The following is a 15,058-nucleotide window of genomic DNA, read 5'->3' as shown; positions in this document are numbered from 1 at the left end:
ATTCAAGCCCAGATTAATGGTGTTGAATTTGCAAATGAATTTTAGTTCTGCTGTTTCTCTTTGAAGTCTGTTTCTGAAGTTTTTTTGTTCAATGACAGTGACTTTTAAATCTGTAATAGAATGACCAGGGAGATTGAAGTGTTCACTTACTGGCTTGTGTATGTTACCATTCCTGATGTCCGATTTGTGTCCATTTATTCTTTTGCGGAGGGACTGTCCGGTTTGGCCAATGTACATGGCAGAGGGGCATTGCTGGCACATGATGGCATATATGACATTAGTGGATGTGCAGGTGAATGAGCCCCTGATGGTGTGGCTGATGTGGTTGGGTCCTCTGATGCTGTTGCCAGAGTAGATATGGGGACAGAGTAGGCAACGAGGTTTGCTACAGGGATAGGTTCCTGGGTTGGTGTTTCTGTGGTGTGGTGAACCAGTGTTGACAGGGCCAATTCAATCAGGGTGGATGTAGTCCACTCCCAATAATAGAAGAGTCTGTCCTATCTCGGGGACTCTCTTTCTGTCCCACCATCCCCACGAACATGATACAGTTCTGCGGTGATCTGGAAGCCTACTTTCGTCATCTCCGACTCAAGGAATATTTTCAACTCACCACTGAACAGTGCACTGACCCACAGGAACCCTCCTACCAACACTGCAAAAAGAAGAATTCTGCATGGACTCCTCCTGACGGTCGAAATGACAGACTGGACCTCTACATAGAGTGTTTCCGCAGACATGCACAGGCTGAAATTGTGGACAAACAACATCACTTGTCCCATAACCTCAGCCGTACAGAACGCAATGCCATCCACAGCCTCAGAAACAACTCTGACATTATCATCAAAGGGGCTGACAAAGGAGGTGCTGTAGTCATAATGAACAGATCAGATTATGAACAGGAGGCTGCCAGGCAACTCTCCAAGACCACATTCTACAGGCCACTATCCTCTGATCCTACTGAAGAATACCAAAAGAAACTACACCATCTGCTCAAGAAACTCCCAGCTACAGTACGGGAACAAATCTACATGGACACACCCCCAGAACCCCGACCAGGGGTATTCTATCTGCTACCCAAGATCCATAAACCCGGAAACCCTGGACGCCCCATCATCTCAGGCATTGGCACTCTGACAGCAGGATTATCTGGCTATTTGGACACTCTCCTCAGACCCTATGCTACCAGCACTCCCAGCTATCTTCGAGACACCACCGACTTCCTGAGGAAACTACAATGCATTGACGTTCTTCCTGAAAACACCATCCTGGCCACCATGGATGTAGAAGCACTTTATACCAATATTCCACATGAGGATGGACTACAAGCTGTCAGGAACAGTATCCCTGATGAGGCCACAGCAAGCCTGGTGGCTGAGCTTTGTGACTTTGTCCTCACCCACAACCACTTCAGATTTGGGGACAACTTATACCTTCAAGTCAGTGGCACTGCTATGGGTACCCGCATGGCTGCACAGTATGCCAACATTTTTATGGCTGACTTAGAACAACGCTTCCTCAGCTCTCGTCCCCTAGTGCCCCTCCTCTACTTGCGCTACATTGATGACATCTTCATCATATGGACCCACGGAAAGGAGGCCCTTGAAGAATTCCACCTGGACTTCAACAATTTCCACCCCACCATCAACCTCAGCCTGGACCAGTCCACACAAGAGATCCACTTCCTGGACACTACAGTACAAATAAGTGATGGTCACATAAACACCACCCTATACCGGAAACCTACTGACCGCTATACGTACCTACATGCCTCCAGCTTCCATCCAAGACACATCACACGATCCATTGTCTACAGCCAAGCCCTAAGATACAACCGAATTTGCTCCAACCCCTCATACAGAGACAAACACCTACAAGATCTTTATCAAGCATTCGTAAAACTACAATACCCACCTGGGGAAGTGAGGAAACAGATTGACAGAGCAAGACGGGTACCCAGAAATCACCTACTACAGGACAGGCCCAACAAGGACAATAACAGAACACCACTGGCCATCACATACAGCCCCCAGCTAAAACCTCTCCAACGCATTATCCACGATCTACAACCTATCCTGGAAAATGATCCCCCACTCTCACAGACCTTGGGAGGCAGGCCAGTCCTCGCTTACAGACAACCCCCCAACCTGAAGCAAATACTCACCAGCAACTACACACCACACCACAGAAACACCAACCCAGGAACTTATCCCTGTAGCAAACCTCGTTGCCTACTCTGTCCCCATATCTACTCTGGCAACAGCATCAGAGGACCCAACCACATCAGCCACACCATCAGGGGCTCATTCACCTGCACATCCACTAATGTCATATATGCCATCATGTGCCAGCAATGCCCCTCTGCCATGTACATTGGCCAAACCGGACAGTCCCTCCGCAAAAGAATAAATGGACACAAATCGGACATCAGGAATGGTAACATACACAAGCCAGTAAGTGAACACTTCAATCTCCCTGGTCATTCTATTACAGATTTAAAAGTCACTGTCATTGAACAAAAAAACTTCAGAAACAGACTTAAAAGAGAAACAGCAGAACTAAAATTCATTTGCAAATTCAACACCATTAATCTGGGCTTGAATAGGGATTGGGAGTGGCTGGCTCACTACAGAAGCAGCTTTTCCTCTCCTGGAATTGACACCTCCTCATCTATTATTGGGAGTGGACTACATCCACCCTGATTGAATTGGCCCTGTCAACACTGGTTCTCCACTTGCGAAGTAACTCCCTGCTCTCCATGTGTCAGTATATAATGCCTGCATCTGTAGCTTTCACTCTATGCATCCGAAGAAGTGAGGTTTTACTCACGAAAGCTTATGCCTAAATAAATCTGTTAGTCTTTAAGGTGCCACCAGACTCCTTGTTGTTTTTGTAGATACAGACTAACATGGCTACCCCCTGATACTTGATAAAAAAGCAGTTAACTTTTTATTGTTTAACTTCACTATACAGTCAGGAATCAGTTTTTTAAAATATAGGAATTCTGGAGGATAACATAACAGAAGTAAAAATGTAAAGAATTTATATGTAATTGCCTTAAATTCTCAGTTAATTTCATTACAAGTCTTCTATTTTCTTATGCCATAAACTTCATAGTATTACTGCTGCTTTATTCATTTTCTCTCCACAAAAAGTAAAATGATGTTACAATACAACTCAAATTTCTAGTCTAAAGCTTATATTCAGCAAAGTGTAAATCATGTTGGGGATGGGAGGAAGGGGAAAGAACCATTATAATTCATAATACACAAACTGCGTGTGTATTCTGGATTAATGGGCTAAATTGATAAAATAATGTAATAGCTTCAGCTAATTTTGTTCACACCATAAAGCCCTAACTCAGATTGAATAAGGCCTTAAGAGCAAAATATGAAAACACTAGTGGAACACTTGCAGTTACCAAAGATAAGAGATTGCTAAATACCTGGCCTGCATTTCATTTAGGCAGTAATCCCATAAATACACATTTTCCCTTTGTCCATTTGAAAAAGATCTACCTCTTCAAAAGTTTATATGAATCATAGAAGTATCTAAAATTATTTTAGCTATTCAGAAGAGGCAGTGTCCATAGCTAATATTGAGAGTAAAACAGATGTGGTTAACAGAAATTTTTTAGAAAGAATTAGTTTGAAAATGCTTCTTTGAAAAGAAAGAAAATACAAGCTTTTAAAACTTTAGAAATATCCAGGAATCAAAGATGATCAAGTACTGGCAACTGATGCCAATAAGCAAGAAACAAGAAATAAGCAGGAAGCAGAAACAGTACCATGTGACTTAGGGCTTAGACCTATCACATCCCAAACAAATAGAATAGCCAACAGCTACAAGTAGTTAAAGAATAGAGTGAAATGTTTGCAGAAAGTATTAGAATACTTAAATTGGTAAAAACATCTATTTGCAGACAATTCACAAACAGAAAGCCCCCCCACTAAATTCACCACAAGTTGTTCACAGAAAATAATTTGCTTAGCTCTAAACAGGATTTCTCTTTCACTACCTGCAACTTAGGCAGATACAATGGGACATTCAAGATGCTGTAGAGCAGGGGTGCAAGTAGGGCGGTACCCTCCAGTATGCAATACTGGCAAGAGATTTTTAGAAGGTATGGGGTACCGGAAAGACTTGGGGCTAGCCCCCCCTCTTCTGGGGGGGCTGCCCTCTGCTCCTTAAAGGAGCAGAACGGGGCTATTGAGGACATTCATTCTTTATATGGCTTTAACAGCACAATGCATATGCTAACAAACTTAAACAAAGGCTTTGTTTAAGTTTGTTAGCATATGTTTTGTGCTGTTACATTGGTCAAGGGTCCTCAAGAGGGGTGGGGGGACCAAACGTGTTTAAACAGTGTTTTTGATTCTGTTTCTCCCCATTGATCTGAATTATCCAGGACATCCATACCACATAACATCAAGTACAAATCATTAGAGGAATGCCTCTGCTTGCACTGACCAGAGGATGTTTGGATTCTGATGTCAGCCTAGTTCTGCAGCCTGATGTGAATCAGGTGTTGTCCCCAGTGTTCCTAGAATTCTTCTTTGCAGCCAAACTAGTCTAACATGCATTTTGTTAACTGGTACTCGAGCAGCAAAATAAAGAAAACAAATGCCTCGTTTTCCAGCTTTGCTGGTGAGAGAATTATAAGCGAAGATTATAATGCCAGACACTGACGGCCTTAAACCAGCTGCCTCAGGAATCTGCCAAGAACTTTGCTGAAAATATGTTCCTCATCTTATCACACATCTGCCCACCTTTATTCGAATGAAGCTCCTTCTGATCTGATAGCTCAGGCATTGTCAGTTTTATCCAGAACAATTTACAAACTTGGAACCTAATCCTGTAAACCCTTAATCGTTTAATCAATCCCATTGAAGACAATGGGACTATTTGCATGACTATGGACCACTTTTGTTGCCTGGTAAGAGTTTCAGGAGTCTGTTCCTATAAAGGAAGTTGCATCCCCCATTGAAATGCAATGTTTGGGTATAATACCATAAAGCAGTTTAGGATACAGTTCTACTTAAAATTTATCTTTTAATAAGTCATACATATGCTAAAATGGCTCCTCACCCAACTCCCATATTCCATATAAACAGACTGAAATACTACATATTTGGTGGGAAAGTGAGTAGTTAAGCATGCTGATGTTTGTATATACTTAAGGAGGGTAACAGAGGGGACAGGGAGAGCATGGGGTCCCTGGGCTGGGGCAGGGCAGGGAGGAGTCATGTGTCCCCCCTTATGTCCCTCCCATGAGTGCAGTACCGGCAAGAAATGATTTCTACTTGCATCACTGCTGTAGAGGCAAGTCTTCATAGCTATCTACCATTTCTGAACACTTAACCTAAATTGCCTTCCACGGAGAGGAGAGTGAGCTGCTTGCCTGTAAAGATACCCAAATGATAATCTGTCTTTCAGGCAGATTTGGGCAAGAAATCAGGTGGAAGACACCTGCTAGTGAACTACCTGCTTGCAACATATTTTGCTGGTGTGGCAGACACACTTGAACCTCCTTTTTTCATATCCTGCCCTCCAAACGGACGCATTCACAAGTGTTTTTCTGTGAGATGACCTTTCTACTGAGGACAGATGAACAGTTACTTGCTTATGAAGTTATGCCTGCTTAAGGGAGCCACCTCCCCCACATTTTTTTCAAATCTCATTCTGGGGAAGTGCTGCATCACTTGTTAAAATGAACCAACTACCTTGCTAAAATCTATTGAACAACATAGGCAGTTTATTTTAACAAATGCTGCAACCTCTGTGACATTTCAGGGCACAATTCAGACTAGTGGAAGACTGTGTCACTCTGCCCTGCAACCTTGGGAGCCTTACAATGCCTTGCTGAGGTAGCTCCTTCCAGCATGCAAGCCACATCCTCAATGTGTGTGTGTGTGTGTAACTTAGGGTTGCCAGGTGTCGGGTTTTCGACCAGAACGCACAGTCGAAAAGGGACCCTGGCGGCTCTGGTCAGTACCACTGACTGGGCTGTTAAAAGTCTGGTCAGCAGCGCAACAGGGTAAGGCAGGCTCCCTACTTGCCGTGGCTCTGTGCGGCTCCCAGAAGCAGCAGCATGTCACCCCCCTCTGGCTCCTATGCGTAGGGGCAGCCAAGGGGCTCCACACGCTGCCCCTGCTGCAAGCACCAGCTCTGCAGCTCCCATTGGCCAGGAACCACAGCCAATGGGAGCTGCAGGGGCGGCGCCTGCAGATGGACAGTGTGCAGAACTGCCTGGCAGCACCTTCGCATAAGAGCCGGAGGGGGGACATGCCACTGCTTCCGGGAGCGGCTCGAGGTAAGTGCCACCCAGAGCCTGCACCACTCACCCCCTCCCATGTCTCAACTCCCTGCCCCAGCCCTAATCCCCCTCCTGCCCTCCAAAACCCTTCGTCCCAGCCCAGAGCCCCCTCATGCACCCCAAATCCCTCATCCCCATCCCTCCCCCCACTTCAACCCCTTGCCCCAGCCCAGTGAAAGTGAGCGAGGGTTGGGGAGAGTGAGTGAGGGGGAGAGCGAGTGATGGAGGGGGAATGGAGCGAGCAGGTGCAGGGCCTCGGAGTAGGGGCGGAGCAAGGGCAGGGCCCTAGGGAAGAGGCAGGGCAGGGATGTTCGGTATTTGTGCCATTAGAAAGTTGGAAACCCTAATAACACAGGGCAGTAGTGAAGCAGTCCACTTTTAAACAAGGCCACTTTATAACCTCCCTAAAAAGGCAATAGGTCCATGGTCTTGATTAATGATAAAACTAAATATCTACACTACTAGAATTTATATCATTTTTATTACCTATGTTGCAGCAGTGCCTAGATGCTGCAAACAGAAAAGGGCCTCCTTGTGTTCAGCGTACACTATTTACATACACATCTTAAAAGACAGTCCCTGCCTCCCAAAAATGTTTAATTTAAGATAAAACAGACAGAAGGTAGGTAACAGACTTCCTTTATGATGAGTCATTTTCTGTGCCTATTGCAGAGCAAGGAACTGAACCTTGATTTCTCAAATCCTAATCCAGTCCCTTAACTACATCATGACCATCCTTCCAGAACCACCTTACTCCACCTCCAACTAAAAAACAGTGCCTCTACCACTCCCTTTGGCATGAGACAGACGTTTTAATAATAGCACAACTAAAAAGCCATGCATCTTTCAAGAACTGGACCCACAGAAGGTAGTAAAATGTTGTTAATCACAGTTCAGTATTATTTCTGGAATGCACTGACATTCATTGATTTGAATTAATAAAATAAAGCTATTTTTCAATCAGGGCAGTGTATGATTTATTTCCAGTGGAACTATGGAAACAGATCACAGTCCTTGCTGTAGTGATCTATCACAGCAAGTATTTCAGTGGTACAAAGAACTGTTTTCCAAACCAAGACCATAGTCCAGTGATGGATTGAGTTTCTGCAGACCAGGAAAGACTTAACATGCAGTGCAAATTGCTATACGTAGACACGGAGAGCTCATGCTCATTTAATGATTTTCATCCAAGTTGAATGCATAACTCTTTTTAATAAAAATATGAACTTCAGTCATTTAAACAGAAATGTTAGGCTTTAAAGGATACTGAAGGGTTGTGCCTATGAGTCACACATGCTTAATCACAATTGGCCTAGTGACAAAACTCTAGAGGATTTTCTGCAGTGTGTTAAATAGCAGTCCATTTTCAGGCAACTTGTACACTCATTTTCCTTTGGGTGTATTCCAGGAACCACAGCTACTGCTGTAATTATCTTTCTCCTTCAGGAAGAACCTTAAAACTTAAAGATACTCAGGTGCACAAAAATAGTTTGTGGTATTTGACGATATTTTTGTAGCAAATTGGTCAGGTGGCAGAGCTGTTCTTGTAGAAAGACTTGAACAAGAATCTCGGCACATTTGCACAAAGCAAATTTAAGATTGTGCCCAGTTTTTCTTTAACCTTAATGGGAAGGCTGAATATAACCTAATGATTCTGGGGCAGAGAATAGCAATCATCTTTCTGTTCTCCATGCCACAAGAGGTTTGGGTTTTTTTTCTTTTTTTTCTTTAACTCCTCCAGAACTGAAACAGCCCAGGGGAGACTGCATGAGTCAGGAAAGAAAGCACAATAAAGTTAAAATGACATATTTAATTCTAGAAAGACAAGGTGAGTGAGGTAATCTCTTTTATTGGACCAATTTATGTTGTTGAAAGTGTGATTCTTTCACACTATGCAGAGCTCTTTTCAGAGGTGAAAGTAAGCTGGTACGCCTCAGTACGGCGTACTGGCAAGAGCCAGTGCGCCATACAGGGGCAGCCCATCTTCCCGAAAGGGCCTGGGGCTCCCAGCAGTGGCTGGAGCCCCAGGCCCTTAAAATTGCCGCCAGAGCCCCGCTGCTGGATCGTGGGGTAGCGGTAGCAGGGCTCCGGGGGTTATTTAAAGGGCCGGGGCTCCCTCTGTCTCTTCTGCCCTGGGCCCTTTAAATAGCCGCCGGAGCCCTGACACCGCTACCTCAGAGCTCCGGGGGCTATTTAAAGGGCCGGGGTTGTAGAAGCAGGGGAGTCCTGGACCCTTTAAGTAGCCCCCAGAGTCCTGGAGTAGCGGCGGACCCGGGTCTCCCGCTGCCTCTACGACCTCAGCCCTTTAAACCGCTGCCAGAGCCCTGCTGCTGCAGCTACCCCAGGGCTCCAGCAGCTATTTAAAGGGCCCGGGGCAGTAGAGGCAGGGGAACCTTTAAATAGCCCCCGGAGCCCTGCTGCCAGAGCCCTGGGGTAGCTCCGACAGTGGTTTAAAGGCTTTTGTTTCCGGCTGCCACTGCTACCCCAGAGGGGATGGGGGAGCGCACTGACCCCCCCTCATCCCTGCCCCTTCTTCCCGAGGCCCTGCCCCTTCCGGGGGCCAGAGCCAGCCCCAACCCAGCCCCATACCGGTAAGTCCCTATTTCTACTTTCATCCCTGGCTCTTCTTCAGGTCTGGGAAAGGTACTCACAATGTCACAACTAAATACAAGTATAAATAGTTAACATATTCTAAGGGACTATTCAAGGGGATGTGTCCCATTAAGACATCACCAACAGAAGTTGGTCCAATAAAGGATATTACCTCACCCACCTTGTCTCTCTAATATCCTGGGACCAATATCACTATAACAACACTGCAAGCAACAGTAATGTACATTAGGAAAAATAGGAATTCTTCTCATCCCAAAGCATCTTTACAGGAGCAGTACAGCATCACCATTCACTTCCAGCCATGTCTTGTTCCTCCATTAAGCCCAACCTCGTCACATCCCTGCTTACAATGTCTCACCATCCAGTCAGTGGTCAGCCTCTAGGTCTGACTGACCTTGATTGTGTCTGCATTATTTTTGTTGGCATCCTATCATCTGTTTGTTTTCTACAGTGTCCCTACCATCATAATCTTTTTGATTGCTGCCAATCCTGTACCCTGATTTCACATCCTTCTTTCCTTCTAACTTTGTGTGTCTTAAAATCATTCCACTTTACACCTGCCATCTTCTGAAGAATGCCCATCTCTACTGCTGCCAGCTTTCTGGCAACCATTTCATTTAATGCAGCTTCTTACAGATCATAGGATAACACTATTAGCAGGCTGGTTTTATAAATTTCCACTTTAGTACCAAGTGTAATGTTTTTTGTCAGTCCATAATTTCAATCAACGTCTGTGCATCACTCATACCTAAGGTTACGTTTATGTCACGAAAGTCACGGAATCCATGACTTCCAGAAACCTCCATTATATACTCTGCATCAGCCCCAGGACCGGGTCTTGAGCTGGCAGCCAGTGGGGCCTTGGCAGGGTTCCAGCAATAGGCACAGCAGCAACAGGCAACAGGGCCCCCTACAAGGTTCCAGCGACAGGCGACAGCCTCCTGAGGGGGCCCTCCTCAGGGTTTCAGCGACAGGCGACAGCCTCGTGCGGGGAGGGTGAGAGGGGGGTGCCTTGGGTGAGTGGCTGGGGGGGATCCCCATTTTCTCTTTGGGAAATATGGTCACCCTGCAGCTCCCAGTGGCCCTGGGTGAAGGGGGGGTCCCCATATGCAGCTTCCAGCTGCTGCAGGCAGAGGGGGTACCCCTCAGCTCTCAGCCAACATGGGTAGCGGGGGAAACCATGGAGCCGCAGCACCCAAAGTTACAGACAGGTCACGGCTTCTATGAATTTTTATTTATTGCCCACGACCTGTCCGTGATTTTTACTAAAAATAACAATGACAAAATCTTAGCCTTCCTCATACCTAAAGCACATCTCCTTTTAACGTCATCCTTGATGGAACCAATCAGCACTAATCAAGCTTCATAGGTAGGGCCCTACCAAATTCATGATCCATTTTTGTCAATTTCACGGTCATAAGATTTTAAAAAATCATAAATTTAATGATTTCAGCTATTTAAATCTGAAATTTTGTGGTGTTGTAATTTTAGGGGTCCTGACCGAAAAAGGAGTTGTGGGGGGGGTCGCAAGGTTATTGTAGGGAGGGGTTATGGTACTGCTACCCCTACTTCTGTGCTGCTGCTGGTGGCAGTGCTGCCTTCATAACTGAATGACCGGAGAGTGGCGGCTGCAATCCCAGATCTGACGGAAATGCCTCTGCCAGCAGCAGTGCAGAAGTAAGGATGCCATGGTATGGTACTGCCACTCTTACTTCTGTGTTGCTGCTGTCAAGGCACTTCCTTCAGAGCTGGGCACCTGGCCAACACCCGCCGCTCTCCAGCTGCCCAGCTCTGAAAGCAGCACAGAAGTAAGGGTGGCAATACCACAACCCCCCAAAATAGCGTTGTGACCCCCCTTCAACTCTCTTTTAGGTCAGGACCCTGTGATCGGTGTCAGTCCCCCTACCCGCTAGGGGGCAGTGGGGAGCTACGACGTCACTGGCCGGCCTGGGTCACGCCTCGGCCACTGGGGAATTAGTGGCGGGAAGGACGCCAGCCAGTGTCTGTAGCGCACCCCTCAGGCAGGGGAGCACCGGCAAAGGTCAGTAGCGCGCCCCTCAGGCAGGGGAGCGCCGGCAAGGGTCCCGGCATGGGTTGGCCGGGTAGGGGAACGCAGGCCCACCCTACACCACTGCGTTCCAGCCCAGGGCCCTGACAGTGGCAGAACGAGGGTCCCGCCACTGGGTCAGCAGGGTCGTCTTGCTACATAGACTCACCACTGTGCAGCTCTGTCCCTGGGCTACTTCCTACCCGATTGCTCGTCCGAATCCCTCTGGTCCCGCCAGTGCGTCGGGGTAGTACGCTGTTGGCTGCTCCAGCTCCCCCCAGTCCTCGGCTGCTGGCAGCTCCAGCTCCCCCTCCGGCTCCTCCAGTCCCTCTGGGTACTTGGCAGCGGGCAGTCCTGGCAGCCTGAGTCCTTCCTCCAGGTGAGGCTCCCACTGGTCCAGGGCCTCCCCTGGCGTGGCAGCAGGGTCTGAAGGGAGCAGCCCGCGGTCTGTGTCTGCCTCCCTCCCTGGTGCTGTCCTGACTGAGCTAAGGGCCCCGCCCTTTATACTTCCTGTTCCACCCCTCCCCTTCTGGGGGGTGGAGTGAGCTTGGCCTGGCCCCGCCCACTCAGGCTGAGAGAGCGGCCCTTTACCCTCAGGTTCGGAGGGCAGCCACCCTGGCTCCCTACATACCCCCAATTTGAGAAATGCTGGTCTCTCTCGTGAAGTCTGTATACTATAGGGTTAAAGCACACAAAAGACCAGATTTCACAGGGGAACACAGATTTCATGGTCTGTGACATGTTTTTCATGGCTGTGAATTTGGCAGGGCCCTATTCATAGTTACATGTACTATTTTGCTTATTTTACAATTGTGTCACTGTTGCATTTCAACACTTTATCTATTGTCCCTTTTCCAAGATACAATAAATGCCAAGAAGATGATATCGTTGTAAGTTCAAGTCAACATCACTAATTTTTCCAAAGTAGCAAAGAGTACCATCGTTACTTCAAACATGTCTGCCAGCTGTACCATTTCATGTGCATAAGCTAAAAATCTTAACTGTAGACTCCCAATGTCACACCCTCCCACTTGTCTACCATTCTTAAAGTCCAATTTAGGAACATGAAAAGAGATGGTGATTCCATTGCCCCTTGTCTTACACCAAACTTTGACTTGAATCAATTGCTTAATTTTCCACCAATTCCTACAAAACTAAAGGAGTCTTGATACATAACGTTTATAATTACAGTTATATTATCTGGAGCACCATACGATTTTACTACTTTCCATAGTACTTCCCTTTAAAATGAATCAAATGTCTTCATGAAGTCAATGAAAACAGCAAACATCTTTAAGCCCCATTCTCGCTTCTCCTCCCCTCAACCCTCCAATCAACTGTTGGAGCATGAGTATCTGATCAATGCAACTTCAGCCTGCTCCCCTTGCCCACTGCTTTCTCTAAAACGGGTCAACAGATTAAGACAATTACTTTCATCATATGTTTTCCTGGTACTGATAATAAATGTATACCTCTATAATTATTCACATCAGGAGGCTCTCCTGTCTTCAGGATTAGTACATTTATTGCCTTTTGCCAGTATTGTTTAGACATCCAGTATCTCCTCTTGCTCCCATACCTTCTTATATATTTTTCCTAACCCTTTCACAGCACTTGACTTACTGGCTGTTAGCAGCTCAGCTGTCATATTGTCTATTCCTGCAGCTTTCCCATTTTTAACTGACTCACTGCATTTTCTATTTCTTCTTCTGATGGTGGTTCAGTGCTGATATCCATTCTGCCTTGCAACTACCTGGTTCATTAGCATGTCTAGAATGCACGCATCTGGATCAACAGGGTTCAGCCCTTTGTTAAAAAGGTCCTTCCATACTTCCAGCACCTCTTCAGCATTTGTCATCAGTTCACCAGTAGCCTCTTACTTGTATCACTGGCCTGCGGTTGCAGTGCTGTTTAAGCCTCTCTGTAGCATTGAAGAAACCAAAGTGAAGCAGTGATCCTGAGCAACTAGTACATGATTTTTTTTTAAACAAAAACATAGGTAGCTTTACACCAGGAGTGGCCAAACTTACTGACCCTTTCAGCCACATACAATAATCTTTAGAAGTTCAAGAGCCACAAGAAATGCACAACCTGCCCTGTGGGGCAGTGCCTGCCAGGGTGAGGGACTTCGGCCCCAAAGCCTCCCCCACCCTGCTGGGCTAAAGCCCCTAATCCCACCAGGCCGCTGCAGGGCAGAAGACCCGAGCTCCAGATTTGTAGGCGGAGAATGGGGGAGGGTGCATCGGGGGCTCCAGGAGCCTCACTTTAACTGTAAAAGAGCTGCATGCAGCTCACGGGCCACAGTTTGGCCACACCTGCTCTATACAGTCACTCTCAGTTAATTCACGTCGGGGTATCCAAGAGCTGATCTTAACTGACCCTTTAGCTGTTCCAGTTCCCATTATCACAAACAGTGAACTTGATAGGAAGCATTTTTAGAGCTATCTGCCATTAGTACCAGAGAGTACTTTCTTGATTTGTTTTAAATATGAACATTCTGTACAGCAGAATACACTTTATAAAGTGATTTAGATTAACCTGCTGTCATTTTTCAGTTAGCAATACAAGTAGATACTACATTGTCCACCTCTTTTCTCATTTGCAGTTTCGCCTCTTTACAATACAGAATGCTTACTGAGTAAAAAATGTAATCAGTCCTTGGTCTTTGAAATGACCCTGTTGCATGAAAGAAACACAGCTGTTATCAGTTTAGCCTCTGTTGCCCTTACCCAGTTTTTAACTCCTCTGGTACATCAAGAGATTTCTGAAGCCCTCTCAATCTAGTCAAAGGTTTGAACTACCTGAGGTCATGGCATGAAGTACTGTACAGATGGTATCTGCAGATAGAGTATTTGAGTATTTCGTTGTGAACATGACAGACTTCCTCTGAACAGAGAGCATAGACTATATTTCAATCAGAGCCAAACTGCATTTTTGCAAAGTTACTGCATTTACCACTGATCAGAAAAAGTGTGGGCACAGAAATTTTGTATACCCAAGTTGCCTGTGTGTGTCAGATAGTTCACCAACCCACTTCACACAAAACAAGTGCTGCTTATCTGGTGTTATGATTACAATCAGTTGAATAAACAAAAGGTACTGTGGAAAACAATGGCCTCTTAAGGACTAAATTATCTCCAGTTACACAGAAGAAAGTGTTTTGAAGCATTCTCTGTATTTGGATTCTGTAGTAAAGTGTGCCCTGAGCTAAATTCCTCCTGGAGTTACATAAATATATCCTTTGATCCTTTCAGTGGGTATATGTTTTAATTAGAGTTTCTTGCACTTTTGGAATTCTGTACAAAACATGGGTCTGAGAGGCAAGGTTTTGAATCAAAATCAACCCTTTCCTAAGTTTCAGAGTAGCAGCCATGTTAGTCTGTATCCGCAAAAAGAACAGGAGTACTTGTGCCACAAGTACTCTTGTTTCTTTCCTAAGTCTGAGGCTGTTCATATCTAGGTTTTTGGTTAAGCCTTTAAGAATAAGGGTCAGCTATGGCTGTGGTTAGTTTGAATCTGAATTTTTCCCAGAGAGCAGAGCAACTTACATGTAGTTTGGGTGCAGGCCCATTTCAAACAAGAGAAGGAATTTGACTCTATTGCATGGAGTGAGGACTGGGAGGGAGTGTCTACTATCCTTTCAGTATGTGCAGATATCCCTCATAGACCCTAACTGGGGCTAGGTACAAATAGACCTGGAAGTATGTGATATTCGATTATAGACCTCAATAAGTCACGTGCTATTCAAATTATTTCTTCCCTTCTTATGAGTTCATAGCTAATGGGAAGATGTTGAGGATAGTCACCCTTGTTTGCACTCCTCAGTAATACTTTCGTGAATTAGATTCCAGTGGATTTTTAACAAAACAATTATACATTTTGGGTATTAGAATAAAATATATATTATATTCATTTAACATCCTCCCACCCTTAACGTTGAGTTTGTCCTTGTTGAGAAATCAATTTAAATCTCCAGCAGCACTTCCCAATATTCAATAACTTTCTCACATGAAGATGATTTTTTTTCTCTGAAAATAGGGATGGAGACTAGAATATAAGGAAGTAGGTTAGCTGTTTGATCTTTA

Source organism: Malaclemys terrapin, chromosome 9 (assembly GCF_027887155.1).
Source record: "Malaclemys terrapin pileata isolate rMalTer1 chromosome 9, rMalTer1.hap1, whole genome shotgun sequence".
Classification (NCBI taxonomy): Eukaryota; Metazoa; Chordata; order Testudines; family Emydidae; genus Malaclemys; species Malaclemys terrapin.
This window is presented reverse-complemented; position numbering follows the sequence as displayed.